At 42.8% G+C, this 18,784-nt stretch overlaps 1 protein-coding gene and 1 non-coding gene across 2 annotated transcripts in view; one reads left to right on the top strand and one right to left on the bottom strand.

Moving 5' to 3' along the window:
- SULF1 (sulfatase 1) overlaps positions 1–18,784 on the top strand; it is a 191,879-nt gene that overhangs the window by 15,851 nt on the left and 157,244 nt on the right. The window lies entirely within an intron of this gene.
- LOC115868741 lies at positions 535–641 on the bottom strand. The gene has a single exon (XR_004045747.1). It is a non-coding gene; the product is annotated as a U6 spliceosomal RNA (small nuclear RNA).

Raw genomic sequence — 18,784 nt, 5'->3', positions numbered from 1 at the left:
TACAAAAAACAAAACCCAAACCAAATTCACTGCCACCCAGTCAGTCCCTCTTCATGGGACTAGAAAGCCCTGTCTTTTCTCCTGAGGAAAGGCTGGCAGTTTCAAACTGCTGACCTTGTGGATGGCAGCCCAATGCTGAACCATTGTGCCACCAGGGCTCCTGATGACCACAGGTATAGTCTCCCAGAAAAGCATGGCCCTTGTAAGAACCACGAGGCCAAGTAGAAGAGAAGGAAAGAAAGATTATCCATGCAACCAAAACATGTTGCCTCACGCAGATTCCCATTTGTGACCAAGGAAAAAAGGAAAAGGGAAGAAAACAAGGGAAAATAGCTGCTTGGAAAAATCTCACATTCAGCAATTTTAATTTATTCTCATTAGCCTTTTTGCTTCCCAAATAACTGTCCGTTGATCATTCATAGTCAATTACTAACATTGTCTAAGGGTAGACTTGGAGGTGTTCCTACAATTTCTTCTGCCACTGCCACCACCCCTGTGGAAGTTTACACTGTCTTGTTTGCTTTGGTTTGTTTTCTAAATATGGAACGCTTCGTGAATTTGCATGTCATCCTTGCACAGGGACCATGCGAATCTTCTCTGCGTCATCCCAATTTTAATAGGTGTGCTGTCGAAGCAAGCACATGTCTTGTTTGCCTTTGGCAGATCATATTTTATGCTGGGCAAATAATAAAACAAAATATGTTTTATGCTTCATTTCCTTGATAACTTTTCTAGGATTATAAAGGTATGACTTAATTAAGCACATATAACTAAAGAATGACAAAATTTGCTAAATAATGTCAGTAATGTTACAACTGAGAAAATAAGCAGATGGCACAGTGGGGTTTTGGGGGTTGGGGGAAGATGGGACACCTTGATTCAAGACACGGGCCTGTCAAAACTAGGTGGGACTCACTTTCTGGAGAACAATAACAACTCCTTGACTTTATTTTCCTTCCCCCCATGTAGACGATCAGTATGCACCTCCTCTACCGATAAACCCTGCTCAGCTGAAACAAACAAACTGTTCTTGCAACTGAGGCACAAGGCTGGCTCTAGTCTGTTCTGCCTCCCCTCGAGTCCCTAAATTGTGGTCTGTACTTTATGCCTTTCTTTTCCCCTTCATCTTGCACACACACCATTGTTAAACTAGTCGTTAGCAGGCGTGTGACACCATCAAGTCATTTCACCGTTCCAGAACGAGTTACCAACAGCATCTAATCTAAGTATAGGACCTTCTGTTAAAGACGTCCAACGTCTTTCCCCCACTGTAACCACCTTAGTCCTCCGCCACCCTCTGCAGCTTATTGAAGTCTCCTGAGTTTACATCCCCTCCTTCTCCCACCAAGCCTTTGTTCCTCCTGCTTTCCAGTTGCGGCTGCCATCCCATCACAGTCCTGCATGTTCAAATTCTACCCATCCTTGGAGAGAAGGACACACGTCTCGTTACCAGTCTATCACCATGGAGCGCTCTTGTCTTAATTGTTCAAGTCATCAATAATTTACCTCTCATAGGTGGTCCCTGAGCACTGCCTGACTTCTCAAATAAGTTTTAGCCCTTAATTAAGTACAACTTTGCATTTATTACACTTTCATAGATTTTCCATATTTCTTCCTCTCTCCTTTATGATGACAAGTTTTCAGGCAGAAGCTGAGCTTTGAATCTCTGTGTCCATCAAGCATGGTTTCGTGAAGGTATATCCAGCATGGTCAATGTCTTCACAACATCGTCCCCATTAGAATGGTCGTGGAAAACAGAAGGGAAAATGACATTTTAATCTTTGAAAACTTGTAGGAAACTAATCAACTACACATTCATAGCATTGTTTAGACCATGTGAAAGGCACTGTCTCATCCACCAGTTCTGTAGCTCAAAAAATAGATAGTATGTTTCTTCTGCCCACCTCACTTTTACAGAGCTGCATTTGCACCAGTTGGAGTCCGTCCAGTGTCAGATTCAAAGAGACAACAGGTCAAGTTGAATTTTTACTTGATTAGATGTGAAATTGTATAGCCGAGTGTCACTCATATGCCAATTATACGGGAGCCTATGTTACCAACTAATTTATCTTGAGAGCTCAACTAAGCAACTTGTGACAATTCTGCTTTTAAGGACCTGTAGAATTGTGGATAGGCCAGAATTTGGGGGACTGTGCCAGATATTGCAGACCTGCTTAATTCTAATGAATATATTCAGGATCCACTGCACAGCATACAATAAAAACAAACTGCATATGCTATATATTTTTTTCCTTTTCCTTTTTGATGAGGATTTGATTATAAAAAGTTACTCATTGGACCATTAACAAATGAGGAGAGAGGCTTTCTTTTAGAAGCCAGAGGAAATTATGTCCATCTGCCCTGACTACAAGGTCTTATTTGTAGTTATTTTCTTAAATCACTTAGGATTTGGTGAGTTCTTCCAGGAGGGGCATATAAGATAGCATGGAAGCATAGACTGTCAGGGGTAGACCATCTAGACAAAATCACTCATGCTACATCTAAGGAAACTGAGGCCTGGGAATATTGAAAGACCTGCCTAAAACCACAAAACCATTCTTGGTGAAGAGAGTTCTACAGTACAGGCTCAATGGGAAAGTGCAAGTCTGTAAAATTCTGCTCTGGGGGGGCCTAAAGTGAGTTCCAGTCTTGGTTTGACTGTGGGATCTATGGAGACTTGAAAGTATCTGTCAAGCTGGTTTTTGACCATGGCCTTCTTGTTGAGTGTTACAATAAATAATCAAGTGCTTTAAAGAAGGATTGCCATTGGAACGAAGACAGGAGAAAGCGTTGTACTCACCAGATGTATTGCTTGTGGAAAATCCATCCCAACAGAAATAAGTAAGGACATTTACCACGGATGACCTGAAAGCATAAATTACTTCATAATAGAAAATCTTTTAATGGCAAAAGCATTTTTGTAACCTCCGCGAAGAACAAATACTGCCCAAATGATGGTGACAATAACAGCCATCACTCTTTCAAAACATTTTCACTTCACAAAGGAGTGGGAAGAATAAGTGGAGGCGGGAGTAGGGGGAGTTGATAGAAATGTTTAATACAATCTTTAATAATAAATGTCTAAACTGTTGAATGCAAAATTGATGTTTGGAACTGTATAACCCTATCTAATTCACATAACCATATATATATATATATATATTAAATCTCACTTCAGTTATCTCATTGAACTTGCAATTGTAGGTAGGCAAAGCAGCCAATAATCCACCAGAAAACTCAATGTGTGAGAAGACAAGCCATTTTGCTGGAGTCTAAGTGTACCCCACAGCTAGTGAGCAGAGAATCATACCTCCTGAGTCCTACTTGATCACGCGATGCTGCAAATTATGTGAAATATATCTTATTCTTCACTCTTAAACATACTGGATTGGAATATTTTAGCTAGCCTCAATAATGTCACCTCATGTAGGAAGAAATCTTTCAAATACTTCTTCAGTTCCTGGAATTTCCCTAGGAGAATTGTGAGAGCAATAGACTTAATAGCTCAATAAATTAGTGGAGTGGATATGCAGTTACACATATATGTGTGATTTATGGTTAAAACAGATTTCTTTGTAAAGAAAGTAAAATTCATGATTGTTGGATTACAAATATATTCCACAGTCATTAACTCATTTTTCATTTTGAACTTGGAAGGAATAGAAACAATTCAAAATAAAATATTACTTTAGGATACTTAAGTGTCGTTTTGATATTTCAAAAAAATCCTTTTATTTTTAAAACTTGATCTAGAGTTCCTTTTTTTTAAGCACTTAAAGAAAGTCTTATGATTTTTTCAGAGATATTAAAGAAATATGGCACAGGGAAAATACCACTCGGATTCATATTTTTAGGTCATTGGTCATATTTTAATCCACTGGGAAACATAATTGCAAGTCTGGTTAGAGTTATAAAGAAATTAGGCTTAACAGTATTACAATTCCTGATGAAAAGGAGAATTCCATTAGGAATGTGAAGATAATGTGTCAAAATACTGATCTATTTTTTTAATAGTGAAGTCTTCTTATAGTAAATGCTGGAAAAATAATATCTTAAATAGCTACTAATGTTCTGTTGAACCTACTTCCTCAGACTGGGAAGGCTTAGCGTGAACTTCCCACAAGGGACACACTGACATCAATGAAGTGGCTGTAACGTTCACCTGGGAGGAAAGGCAGCTCCTGAGCCCTGCTCAGAAGACCCTATGTCAGGATGTGATGACGGAGAGCTGTCACAACCTGGCTTCCATTGGCTTTGGGAGCTCCAACTCCAGAAGTATGTAGTCTCCAGAGACAGCAAATCTTAGGGAGAAGATCTGTGAGGGATTGATCACACCTGGACCAAAATCCTGATGCTACACCTGTCACAGGACACCCAGGGCAAGGGGAAAAAAATCAATGATGACAACTAATGTAAACCTCTTATGTCAACCCTTGATAATCTCTTGATAAAACTAGAGGGAAGTAACCTCAAGGCCAAAGAATGTACCAGATAATCACAATCTATGGACAATTATGTAATTACTAAGAACTCTGCCCATAATGTGATGTTTTTCATTAAGATTTGAAATTTAACATGGAAATTGAAGGGGTGATCTTCATGTTAGAAACCCCAGGAGAAAAAAACCAAACAAGCAGAGTAGTCCCAGTTTTTACTCAGAAACTGAAAAGATAAATCATGCCCAACTCCTCTTCTCCGGATTGGCCTCCATTTACCGCGAAATCAGGAGCTTTAAACCGAAGAGCAGAGCAACTGTTGGGACGCAGAAAACAGAGAATAAAAATAAATCCTAATTACATTTACCCCGCCCCCCCAGCCAAAAAAAGCTATTGTCCATAAGAATTCTTTGAATTTCTATTGTTGTCAATAACGAAAATCATGTGTGTCATTTTCACTACTCAAAGGAGGGACCCAAAGGAAGAAAGAAAGGTGAGCGCTTAAGACTCTTTACAAAGCTCTTGTTCTGCCCGTCGTCACGATGACCTTTTCTCAAACAGCCTCAGCCTCTCCGCCAAAAGCCTACCTACAGCGGTTACCTGTTAAATGCCTCACCAAGAGCAATCACGCAGGGGAATTCTCACAGCGCGAATACCACGGAAAAAGTATGACGTATGGCATGCGAGAAACGATCTCTCCTCTCACCACTGGGATGCTCGCATTGGTTCTTAGGTTGCTTCCGACCCCTCTGGACCGTGGACTTGCTTAGTTTGTATGATACTGAGATACGTAAGTCACCTGAAGGTCTATGGTATTCCACATTGTTGACGCAGTCCTCCTCCTTGAATTTTCAGAGTGCTTTTAAACATGTTTGATTTTGACAACCCACACAGGGCTATCATGAACCAGAATGAGCTGGGTGACAGAATGATAAAGCACAGCTAATAACCCAAAGTTTGGTAGTTCAAACACCCTTGGGAGCACCTTGGAAGAGAGGTCTGGCAACCCAATTCCAAATTGTCACCACCATGAGAAAAAATCCCTTGTAACAAAGTGCCACTCTGACACCCGTGGGGCTGCCATGAGTTGAAACCAACTCTTAAGGGAACTAGTTGCCTCTTGGGTCTTCAGTGGAGCAAGTCACACAACTAAGTTTCTCGCACATTGTCAAGGATAAAGAAACAGAGACACATCTCTAAGGTAATGAACGTTTGAAACCTTAGAGGTAAAAAGACATGATGGGCACAACTTGCTCTCATGGAGTTCAAGAGGAATTTTTAAAAAGTGTACAATAAAGTGGCTTTTTTTGTATGTATATACACAGAGTTGGGCAGCCATAATCAATTTGAGAACACTTTTATCACCCCCAAAGAAACCTCATGCTCATGAGCTGCCATTCTCTATTTCTCCGACTCTTTTTAGTGTTTGTTTTGGGTGCCAGCCCGGTGATTTCATCTCCTAGCAAGTCCACGCGGTGGAATAGACAGCCCACACGGTGAGACCGTTTCCGAAAGCAGATCACAGGGTTTTCTTCCTGAGAGCAGAGAGTTGGGCTCAAACCAGCTATCTTTGGATTCGCAGGCAGGCACTTAATCATCGGGGCCACCATGGCTCCTTCCTTAGCTAGTGACTAATATTTATTTTCGTTCTCCAGATTTGCCTACTCTGGACAATTATATCCATGAGATCACACGTGCTGTGCTTTGGATGAGTCCTGGCTTCTTGCACTTAGCATAGCGTTTCAGAGTTCGAGCCTGTCTGAATATGGCTTTTAGTTGTGATGTCAGATTTCATTGTATTGCTTTCCCACACTTACCCATTCGGCAGCTGATGAAGATTTGCGTGATTTCCACCTTGCTGCTCTTATGAATAATGCTGCTAGGGATATTGGTGTAAAATTTTTTTGTGTGGACATATAGTTTCATTTTTCTCGGGTAGATACCTGGAAGTGAATGGCTGGGTCATGTGGTACCTCCCTGGGTAACCTGGTGAGGACCTGCCAACTTGCTTTCCGAAGTGACTGCACGGTTTTCCATCCCTGTCAGCCGTGTTTGGCTATTTCATCACAGCTGCCCCGATGGCACTGGCAGGGAAGCACGGACTGACTCTTCAGTACAAGCTCAGAGGCCCAAAACTACCAGCTGTTCCCCAGGAGAAAAAGGAGGCTGTGCTTTAACTGCAAGGTCAGAAGTTGAAAAGCACCAGCCACTCTGCAGTACACCCACAGGGTTTTCTAATCCCACCAAGAGTTCCAGTCACGGAAACTCACCGGGGCAGTTCTACCCTGCCCTGTGGGGTTGTTATGCGTTAGCTCACCGGCAGTGAGTTAGGGTTTGGGTTTATCCCCATGAAGATGTATAGCCTCAGGAACTCTACAATTGCTTGGTTGGGATCAGTTCAATGGTGGTAGATTTGGTTTGGATCTGGACTTAACTGGGTTGTAAAGGGGTACGGTTTTGATGTACTTTTCCGTGACACTTCATGGTGGGGTGAGCAATTTTTCTTGTGCTTAGTCTTCTGTCTTGTGTCATTAGGCTTTCTTGTTTGGAATATCTTTTGGCTGTTCAAGATCTTGGCCTGTTTTTTCAATTGAGTTGCCTGTCTCTGTACTCTTGGGTTATGAGTTGATATATTCTAGATATAATTGATAAAAGATAAGACTAGCAAAAAATGTTCTCCCATTTTGTATGTTATCTTTCCACTTTCTTGACAATGTCTTCTGAAGTTACAGAGTTTGAAATTTGGTAGACTCCTGTTTAGCTAAATGTTATTTTTTCTTGCTTGTGCTTTTGGTGTCAGAGGTAAGAATCCGTTTTCTAATCAAAAGCCACAAAGAGTTTTAAAGTTTTGTTTTCTTCTAGGAATTTTCTCTTTTACTTTCACGTCTCTGGTTTACTTTTAGCTTAGATAGATTATGTGAGGGATCAGTCCGACTTTAATTTGTGTATGTGGGCATCCTGCGCCCCAGTACCATTTGCTGGAAAAATAAAATAAAATGAAAATCCAGGTTTTCTGTCTTAGTTTCCTGTATTTCTTCAAAAGCTCTAGCCAATTTTTGTATACTCTAAAAGCATTTTCCGCTTAAAGTATTTTATAAGCCACAATCACACCTTTTGCCAATCAGCATCAATAGTCAGTACCACTGCCCAGAGAAAGCTCATGTTTTATAGCACACTACATTTACTAATTGTATTTTGTTTGATTCTCATAATTCTTTAGATGAAATAGATAGGACAGGCACTGTGAAACCTATGGCACAAATTGAAATCAAGCTGCTGGGTTTATTTGTCCCATTAACATTCATAGCTAAATGGCAGTGTAGATAGAAAGCTAAATCTTAGCATTCTGAAACCAATGCTCATTTTGATATGTCCACTTCATATACGTAGTAACCAGACCTAAAACTTCTAGGGTGGATGTTGTACTTGGCAATAGAATAATAACATTCTCTTAAAGGATAAAACAAAACTCATTGAGAATGATGCCTAGCTGTTACTTACTACCATGTATAAAAATAACAGCTAAGATTTATTCAAGACCAATCGACCAAGCATAAGTAAGGGCTTTACATACATTATCTAATCTGATCTTTTCCACATTCATATGACATAAAACATTTATGGTTCCTATTTTGTAAACAGTGAAATAGATCCTGATGGTTTGATTAACTTGACCAGTATGACAGTCCTGTAGGAGCCCTGGAGGTGCAGTGGTTATGGGTTGGGCTGCTAATCACAAGGTCAGTAGCTCGAAACCACCAGCCACTCCGCTGGAGAAATAGGAGGCTTTCTACTCTTGCGAAGAGTTGCTGTCTCAAACCCACAGGGGCAGTTCTAGTCTGTCCTCGAGGTTCACTAAGAGGCAGAATTGACTCGTTGGCAGTGAGTTTGCCTTTTGTGGTGGTGTTCGTGGCTAAGACGGAACATGGACCTGGGCAATCTAACTCCATAGCATCACCTACTGTTGTTCCAAAAAGCAAACTCTGCATTTCTGAGGCTGTACAACTTCGTGTGAGCAGCAAGCCTCATCTTTTTTTCCTGTGGAGCCATTTCAAACGGCTGACCTTGTAGTTAGCAACTTGTAACCCACAACACCCCTGGGGCACTTTGCTGCTGTTCTAGCTGCCTTTGAGTCAATTCCCAATTCACGGCAACCCCACGAGTACAGAGAAGTCCCCATAATGTGTTCACAGGCTGTTCCTTCCAGAGGCAAATCTCCCATCTTGTTTGCTAAGGGCCTCTGGCCATGTTTGATTTGCTAACCTTTTGGTTAGTAGTCTCATGCTCAATCCTTTGCACCACTCAGGGACTCTTTTTATACTATTAACTAAATAGTGCTTATTCCACCTCTTCCCCCCTATCCGCCTAAGCTCTGTTGTTATTTCAGCCAATTGTTCTTCCATATAGTCAATATTTTTAATAAATTCTGCGATTGGGAGACTTCTTCCTAGGAACAAAATTAGAATGGAAAATCATGTGCATGCAAGCTAACACCTGAAAGCAGTGAAACCAGACCAAACCCATTGCAATAAAGTTGAGTCTGACTCACAGGGACACTATATAGGATTTCCAAGACACAGTCTACAAGGGCAGATAGCCAATCCATGCCTGGCCCACAGTGCCATCAGAGATCCCTTGTCAGTAGGTACTACAACTTATTTGTATCAACAGCCACCCCTGGCATGCATAAAGCATTTGATGAATGTTTTGTTAAATGAGGGATTGATGTTTGGCGTTCTATTTTAAAACTTTTAAGATATCATGAAACCTAAATACTAAGTTGGCTCAATTCCCCACGCCTTGGCTTTGCAGCAATGCATAATTTCAAAGCTATAAAAACAAATGAAGAAAGAAAGAAATCACATTTTTAATCAATTCTAAGACAGTCCTTGGAAAGCTGGACTGCTCTGTGGATAACCAGGGATGTGACCTTAGACTTTCTGGATCACATCTTTTGTCTGGGGTTCATGATTTTTCCCTAAACCACTCAGGATAGAAAAGGTGGAATACTCTGGCAACCAGGCCCCAAGCAGAAGCACCTCCAGGATGCACAGCCAGCTTGCTAAGGTGCCCTCCCTGCTGCCTGGGGCAACGATTAAGGAAGGAGCCAACTAAGGAGTAGAATTCGTCCAGTAAAAGGGGTGGGGTGTGGATCTAAGGAACCTGTAAGGATTAAAAGTCTGGGAAATTCAAAGGGGAGTTCAACTGTGCTCTTTAGGGTCACTGTGATTCAGAATTGACTCCATAACAGGTCTTTTACTCCTCTCTCAGCCACATCTTCTGAGATGTCTTCCTCTTCTAAAGTTTCCCGTTGGGTTCACTTGTATACGCACTGCCATTGAGTGAATCCAACTCATGCTGACCCTGTAGGACAGGCTACAACTGCCCCTGTGGGTTTCTGAGTCTATAGCTTTTTATGGGAGTAGAAAGCCTTGTCTTTCTGCCGTGGAGCAGTTGTGGTTTCAAACTGCTGACCTTGAGGTTAGCAGCTTAACATTTAACCACGGTGCCACCAAGGCCCCTTCCATGGATACACCAAACCAAAAAACCAAACTCACTGCCATCGAGTCGATTCCAACTCACAATGACCCTATAGGAAAGGGTAGACCTGCCCCTGTTTATTTCCAAGACAAGTGTTTTATGAGCCTCATCTTTCTCTCTCTATTTGTATACAGTATCCCCTATTAAGAATGGCCCTCAATGAGATAGGCTGACCCCATGGCACAGGACCTGGAATTTTACTACACCTAAGAGTTGGAGCGGATTCTTAGTAACGAACAACAAAGAAGAGCTAAGGGAGGTGCAAATAATGGGCCCAGGGGACTCCATTGCCCAGCTCCTTTCCCTCTAGGGGTAATACTACCTCTGTCTTACTGTCCATTCCAGTACCCCACCTAGACACCTTGAGTGCACGGCTTCACTCCACTGCAACGGAGCGGACTTCAGAGTAAGAGCTGCATTCTTGGAGTCAGTTGCACACTGGCTCTCATGTTACACAGCTTGGCACCGGTTGACAGCACTGAAGCCATTCCTTACAGGTGCTCCCCATTATCACTCCCTTTGCAGATCATTACCCTTCCCGCAGGCTCTGACCCTTACCCTCTGGCTTCTTCTTTCTAATCCCCCTGCCAGTCCCGGATGTGGGTTCCTGCAAATTCTGCAGAGCTGGTTTTTTGTCTGCCTGCATCTCAGACACATCTTTTGTCAGCATCTCTATGAGATTGGAGCTTCTGTAGACCATTTGTGTCGTGGGCTCTGTTCCCCACCTCTCCTGCTTGACCTTCTCAGCCCTGTGTCCCATGCTCCTCCCAGCACTAGCTCTAAGACGTACCAGGGGCTTCCCAAAAGTTTGTGGGGGGGGGAATACCATTATCTTTTTATTCCAGTTTCCCACAAACTTTTGGAAGACTACCCTCTTACGTTTTTGCTTTTATAATTTGTCCCCACCCCTGGCTGTTTATAAAAGAACAGGAGGTGACAACATGGACACAGCTCATGAGAATCTCTTGGAGGAGGTTCTCCATGGGTCTCAATCTCTGGTTTTCTACCGCAAGGCTTCCTTGAGATTTCTCATCCCATCCCCAGCACTTTCAGTTTGCTAGATCTCCCTAAGTGACTTTTCACCCCAAAGGATAAAGTCACAAAAATAACGACTCAAGTTATTATTCATAACTATTGTTGATCTTTATTTTGGAGAGATATTTATTTTCCCTATATAGCATTTAATATTTATATTTAAATATAGAAACCAAGGCAACGGTTGTAAGGGCCATCGCACTGAGAAAGGAATACATTTCTGGCTCAGTCAGGCCAGGACGGGAACACTAAGATTTTCAAAACAGAAGGCCAAACTGAATAATACTAAGCAGCTGCCTCATGCCGTAAAGAGCCCCTAGGGCCTAATGGTTTACTAGATGGAGTGCTAATGGGAAAGCGCTGTGGTTCAAGCACAGCAGCCTCTGAAAGTCACGGGGCAGTTCGACTCGCTCCTCGAGGGTGGTATGAGTCAAAAGCGTCTCAGTGGCACGGAGTTGGGAGTGACCCCATGCCATGGCAAACAGACAGTTTCCTGGACAGCTATTGTGATTGTTTAGGTGCCATGGGCTCAGCTTTGACTCCTGGAGACCCCAAGTTTTACAGTTGACCTCCTCCACAGAGCGTCCTCGGCTGTCATCCTTACCGAAGCAAACAGCCAGGTTTTCCTCCTTTGCGGCCTCCAGGTAGGTTCCAACTGCCGGCTTTTCTGTTAACACGTAGCCACTGAGCCACCCAAATCAAACAGAAATGAATCTGTCCTTGAGTTGATTCCAACTCATACAGACGCACAGAACAAACTGAAAGCACTCCTAAGGGACCGAGGAGAACTGCCCCTGGGGGTTCCCCAGGCAGAGGACCTTGAAAGGACAGAAGCTTCGTCGTCCTCCCTGGGAGACGCGGTGGGTTCGCGCTGCTGGCATTGCACTGAGAAGCCTAGCAAACAACCTACGGCAGGTCCAGGGTTGCTTTTGCTGAATCAGAGTGACCCCGCATGCGGTGTCTAGGGTTGGAAGTCTCTACAGGAGCAGATAATATAATTGTTCTCCTGAGGAGTGATAGTAGCCATTCTGATGCACAACTGAGCCCCGACCACAGAAATGTACATACTTGTAGGGATAATATTTGGAACCCAAATATCCAAATGCAAGTGTTTTTAGACTTTGGTTTGAATTAATCTTCTCTTGCCATCATTTCTGCAGAACCCAAGTTTGTCTCCATAGTAAAATCCCGTCACTAATTACATGAGGGTAGCTTACATTTTTCTGCAATGTATACCATTTTCCCACCAAACTAATTGAATTTTCGATTCTGGTAAAATGTTTCTTCCCACAACGTGTTAGTCCTTTGGTAAATAGCTAATGAAGCTTTGCTGTGAAGCTGGTGATGATGGGAAAACGGAGATTCCAGTAAAAGACATAAATAACCTTGTAAAGTGGTGTGCATCATTATTTAGAATAGAACAACTTCCCTACTGAAGACATAGATGGGTCTATAACTGATGTGTTGAGCATTGCTAAAGGGTTTATCGCTCTTAAACTTGTCCCAGAAACCTGTGCCTAATCCAGCCCTGAGGTGAATATTGGAAAAATTCCCCTATGGAAAGAATCATTGGTTATTATATACAGCATCACAACGAATGGACTGCTCATTGTTTGCATAAGCTATATTACTGTTGTCCTGAATATGCAAGGGAGCCCTCATGGCACAGTGATTACCAGTTGGGCTACCATCCACAAGGTCAGCAGTTCAAGAACCACTAGCTGCTCCACAGGAGAAAGATAGGGCTTCTTTACTTCCATAGGGTTACAGTCTTGGGGGGTCGGGGGGAGTCTCAAACCCACAGGTGCAGTTGTACCCTGTCTTATAGGGCTGCTATGAGTTGTCATCAATTTGATGGTAGCGAGTTTGGATTTGGGGATTTGGAATAAGCAAAGCATACCTCAGCAGTAGTGGGCTGGTGGTTGAATTCTTACCTGCCACGTGTGTAGGAGAGACAGGTGTTTGACTCCCAGCTAGTGTGCTCATGAAGCCACGACCCTCGTGTCCGGGGAGACTTGGGCTTCACTGCAACGCTGAACAGGTTTCAGAGGAGTTTCCTGGCTTGGAAGAAAGGCATGGCAACCCTGTTTTCAAAAGTCAGTTAACAACCAACAGTCTGGTCTGCTGTGCAAGGGCTCGGCTCGGCAGCGAACAACAAGCTTGTGTTGTTACTTGGAGTCTTGATTTACATGTCTTTGCTTCTTACAAACAACAAACAACAATTATTTACAAAAATTCTTAGTAATGGGAAGGAATCAATTAGATTGATTAAATGTGTAGCTTGTTCTCCCTCAAGATGTCAGATCACTTCTGGAAAGATCCTGTTCAGATCCTTCCAAACAGTTCCAACTGATGTGAGCCAATGGGAATTTGCAAACCATGATTAGGAAGCTACAAAATGCCAGTTTATTCAGTTAATTTGCAGTAGCCTAAGTACATTTTCCTGACATATTATTTCCCTTCTAAGAACCTAGGACCTTTTAGTCTTGGACAGGTTATTCCTAAGGCAAAGCGATTTCACATTTCTCATAGAGATGCCAGTCATTCAGACTATTAACACAAATTCCTTCTCCTTGAATAGAAGTGAGCCGTCATTTTAGCAATGTTGCTGCATCAGCCTTTCTATTGTCAAGCACAACAAATGATGAGAAAATCAATTTACTCTTTAGAATTAGTCAAGTGAGGAATCCTTTGAAGGGGAGGGGTGGGGGGTAGAGTTTTCTCTGAATTCTATAATCACATAAAAGTGAGTACTGTATGTATGTATGTTGGCAAAATGTTGTGAAATTTAATGAGGACTGATTGTTGATGACAGTGGGTTTTTTGTTACTGTGGTTGTGGTCGCCCAAAGACCTTACAGGCAGGATTGAGCTCTGCAGAATAGGTTGGAGGGGTAACGAGCTTAAGAGAACTCTCCTTTAGCTGACCCAAGAATATGGTTTGATCTGTATGAGGTACAGCGCAGAAGACAGGAGAGGATTATAGCACAGCCTCAGTGTTGAGATGGGTTGTGGGCTTTGAACATCTTTATTTAATTCATCAAGCTTCTTTCATAAGGCAGAATGCAAATGAGCTTTTAATTATTAGTTCAATGGCTGGAGAATGTAGCATGTGTGACTTATGAAACAATTTACATTTTTACTTTGTAGCCTAAAAATAAGTGGAAGGAAATATTTCAATGGGTGGCCACACTCTTGGTCTCTAAGAGTTGGAACTGACTTGACAGCATCCTAACAATAACAACAATAACAACAACAACAAGAAGCATCATGCCCTGGCAATTATTTGCAAGCTCTAAAACTCAGTTTCTTCACCCATAAAGAGCAGTTTCTTCCAGCTTCCCATAAAGGGAAGATTAAAACGTTCAAGAATGACAAGTATTTAATATTTGGAAATGACTGCATAATGAAGCACTTAGATCGTATAGAAATGGCTTAGAGAAAAGAAGATTAATTTCAAGCCAAAGTCTAGTACAAACATGACCTTCCAATTGTAAATCTCATGAATTGGAAAAGAAATGACATCTATGGCTTTGTTTCTCGGTCTGAGAATTTGGAAATGTATTTAATGTTGGGGTATTTCAGATGAGGGGGAGCTCTGATATAATCGCCTGTCTGTGGAGATGAGGAAAATTCTTTCTACCACACTTTACTGAAAGAATGCAGTTAGTGATGATTTAAATGACAGGGATGGAAGGGTCATCTTTTGAGTCCTTTGCCCGTAGGCACTGCTGCCATTAAGCCATCCCAGAAAAGAACAATTCTTCTGCTTCCCAAAACCTCCAGGTGACGGTAATAAAAATTAAAACAAGCAGATGGGAAAGCTCAGGGGTCTTGAAACTAATAAAAACTGGTTCTAGCTGACATAATTTCAGTTAAAACTCATTTCTAGCTGCAAGTAGCCTTGGCACGTAGCAGGACTCCAAGGAAGGGACAGTTGGTCATTGTTCCCTGCAAATATTCCATTTCATATTGGCATTAATGTCCGATGGTCCTCCATGCCCCTGATCAGCCTCAGGGGCTGCTGTAACACTCAGGTTCCCCTGGCCACAACGGACCTCTCTGAGATAAATGTCTTCCCCTGCTCCATGACGTCTCACGTGGAGGGGAGGGAAAAGTCACGTGGGACCATTTTGATAATCACAGGGTTGAAGTCGCTTCTCCAGCAAGAGCACTCCTAGGCCAAGTCCATCTAATTAGCTAGATGATTGCTGCAGGGTTTACTGCATCACTACGCTGATTTGCATGAACAAGGAGGGGGCTCTACATCCCGCAGGTGAATTGCAGATGGACACCTTCACTTGATGGGGACATGTTTGGAGGTCATATGGACCAACTTGAGATTGCAGTGAAAGGACCCACACATGGCTCAGCTTGCCAGAATGAAGGGGTTCTTTCTGTTGCTGTTTTTAAAGAAGAAATGCTCTGGAGACATAGTGGGGTCAGAGAGCTCATCTTTGCAGCAGGCTTGAACTCTCCTTGTGATGTAACCAGTGAAGGGAGACAGGAAGGGGGTGGGGTGGGGCTGGAGGCGTTAGGCAGAGTCTGGGCATCTGAGGCAATTCCTGGGATAGCACCATTAATTATAACATCTGGATCAAGGCATTTACCTTCTTGGGATCCAAAATTCTGTAACTTGGCAATGACGAGAGTAAAACCAGATCAGGTGTGTTTAAAGGTTCTGGGGTGGCGGGGGATAGTTAGTAATAAACCCTTGTTTCAAGCAAAAGTTAAAGTTACTCCATAAATCAGAAAGCGACGAAGCTTCTTCATTTGAATCAGGGTCTCCCTCTCAAATGTGCCCTTGTCCATGACCTCCAAATTTCCTGAAGCACCCCCTGAAAGTCTAGGGTCCCTTGGAACCAGGTTTGAAAACCAGTCGATTAAATAATAACTAAGTTTCCCTCCAGCCTTTGGAGTAATGGGAAAGTCATAAACTATAGACTCAGACAGGCTCTTCCTTCTCATTCCTTACGGTGTGGCCAGACTCAGTTTCTGCTTCTGTAAAATGGAGATATAAGTAGCTCTATTTTGGTATAAAACAGTAAACAATACAGGAAAAACACCACTTGGCCTTGTGCCATACTCCTGACCGCCAGCATTCGAAAATCTGTCCTTGCAACTCATGTGCTATCCACTTGATTAGATTGGGTTTTTTTTGCCCTTGCTAGCTCTCCACTTGACCAGACACCAGACTCTCGCCTCCAGTGATTAATGCCTCCCGATGATGTTTCCAGTGCAAGCCAGTCAGGCAAGGTTCGGTTGTGATCCATCAGTTTATTTCAAACATAGATAGCGGGGTTTTTCTGCTTAGTCTGTCTTAGTCTGTAAGCTCCACTGAGCCCTGGCCAATATGGGTGATCCTGCTCATATTTAAAATACTGGTGCCATAGCTTCTGGCCTCATTACAGCCACCCAAGATCCACCATGCACACTACTAATTGACAGGGTGGTGGAGAAACCATTGTCGATGGAATGAGGCTGTTGGTCTGACTTGATGGGAAACGAGATAGACAGATCTTGTATTTGCACTACTAAATTGCAATGAAACCGGTGATACCTGAAACCATCCCTCAAGAACTTGAGAATACAAGTCTTCTTTAGAACCTGAATGGTTTTTTTATTCCAAATTAACGGAGGTGGGAAACTTTTTCTAATTCACTGAACATTCTGTATGCATTGGGGAGCAGGTACTGTGTGGACACACCTCAAACCTCTTAAGTGACACCGTGGCTGATCCAGGCACCCCAGGTGGAATTCAAAGCATGTTGCTTTTACCAAAGAATAACAGAGGAAATGTCATTAGGCGCACTTGAATACAAATCCACAAGAAATTCAGCACCTGACAACCTGGGCTGCCCCATATCATAAAACAATTCACCCGAGAGCTCTTGTTCATTTGGTGAGCTGCTGTTGTGATAGCCTGCATTCCTTCAGTAATGGAGGAGTTCTTTCATCAGCTCCCCAAAGAGTGTCATTCGTGAACATCTCCCCTTTGGAGAATTTCCCTAGCATTCTGTCTAGCCCTCTATGCGCAGAGGCTGAGCAAGCGTCAGCACTGTCATGTCCCTCCCAAACACATATCCTAGAAAGAGCGCCGGTGGTAGAGTGGCTTATGTTTGAACTACTAACCACACAGGCCGCAGTTTGAGCCCCCCAGCTGCTTGCTTCTCAGGAGAAAGGTGAGTTTTCCGTTCCCATAAAGATTGCTAGCCTCGGAAACCCACAGGAGCTGTTCTACTCTGCCTTACAGGATTGCTGGGAGTCAGAATTGACTCAGTGGCTGTGAGTTTGAGACTGAGCTTGAATTGGAAAAGGAGCTGGCTGGAGTGAAGTTTGAGAGTTTTTGCGTGTTATAAGGGCTTTCATTAAAAAACAAAAACAAGAGGACTGAAGGGCTGGCCCCACTATGAGACACGATGCCCTCTCACTGACCCACAGTGCTAAGGGGGACAGCACTGGAGACACAGTGTGGGTATTGTGCCAAGCCGCCCCCACCCCCACCCCACCCGCACACATACACACCAGAGCGAAACACGCGGGGAGCGCAAACAGAGCAGCAAAGGGAGTCAAGCAGTGAAGTCCCCGAGGAATCCCCAAAATAGACTTTGGAGGGGCATGGCATGGTGTGGCACTTCACCAGCTCCGACTGGAAAACAATCAGAAGGGCCAGCAGTCAGATCTGGAACTATTTATAGGCTTTTATTTATTTATTTATTTATTCATTTTTTCCTCCTTTTTCCGTTTTCTCTCTATCCACACAAGATAGGCAGGACAACCAATCCCAAGGGGAAAATAATGGGGTCAACATCTGGGAAGAGGGGGACATAGGAGAGGAGGAGGTGGGAGAAAGGAAGGGGGAACCAACAAACTCAGGGACAAGGAAAAATCAGAGATCTGAAATTGATGGTGAGGAGGGTGTAGGATGCCTGGTGGAGGTTGATCAAGTGCAGTGTTGCCAAGAGAGAGTATTGAGAGTTAAATGAAGGGGAAACATGATAGTGGGACAGGAGGAAAGTAAAAAAAAATAGAGGAAAAAACTAGGAGGCAAAAGAGATTTATAGAGGTATAAATATAAGCATGCACATATGTAAATATATTAATATAATGATAGGGATGTAGGTCTATGAACATATATTTAAATGTTAAATATTAAGGTAGCAGATAGGCATTGGGTCTCTACTCAAGTACTCCCTCAAGGCAAGAACATTTGGTTCTAATAACCTGGCATTCTGTGATGCTTCCCTTCCCGACACTATCAGTGAAATCAAAATGGGTGCATAGGCAAATGTGAAAAAAGCAGATGGTACCCAGCTGTTAAAAGATAGTATTCGGGGTCTTAAAATCTTGAAGTTAAACAAGCAGCCATCTAGTAGAGATGTGTGATCATGAGGTGTCAATGGGATCAGGTAACAGGCACCAGAGGACCCAAAACAAACAAATATATTGATGCAAATGATGGGGGTCAGAGAGGAGACCCACAGCCCATCTGTAGACAATTGGACATTCCCTCACAGAAGAGTCACAAGGAAAGAATGAGTCAGTCAAGGTGTAACATAGCTCCAAAGAAACACACAACATTCCTCTAGTTCTTTAACGCTTCCCCCCCTCACTATCATGACCACAGTTTTACCTTACAAATCCGGCTAGACCAGAACATGTTTGTGTTAGTCTAGGTAGACTAGAGAAACAAATTTATGGACACTCATATTAGAGTGTATTAGAAAGAACTTTATATAAAGAGTAATTGTATGTTAAGAAAACATCCCAGTC

The sequence above is a fragment of the Echinops telfairi genome, unplaced genomic scaffold, assembly GCF_000313985.2.
Source record: "Echinops telfairi isolate 266 unplaced genomic scaffold, ASM31398v2 ScPeMD7_1;HRSCAF=3_0, whole genome shotgun sequence".
Classification (NCBI taxonomy): domain Eukaryota; kingdom Metazoa; phylum Chordata; class Mammalia; order Afrosoricida; family Tenrecidae; genus Echinops; species Echinops telfairi.
The sequence above is the reverse complement of the archived record's forward strand: the minus strand, read 5'-3'. Positions and strand labels throughout refer to the sequence as shown.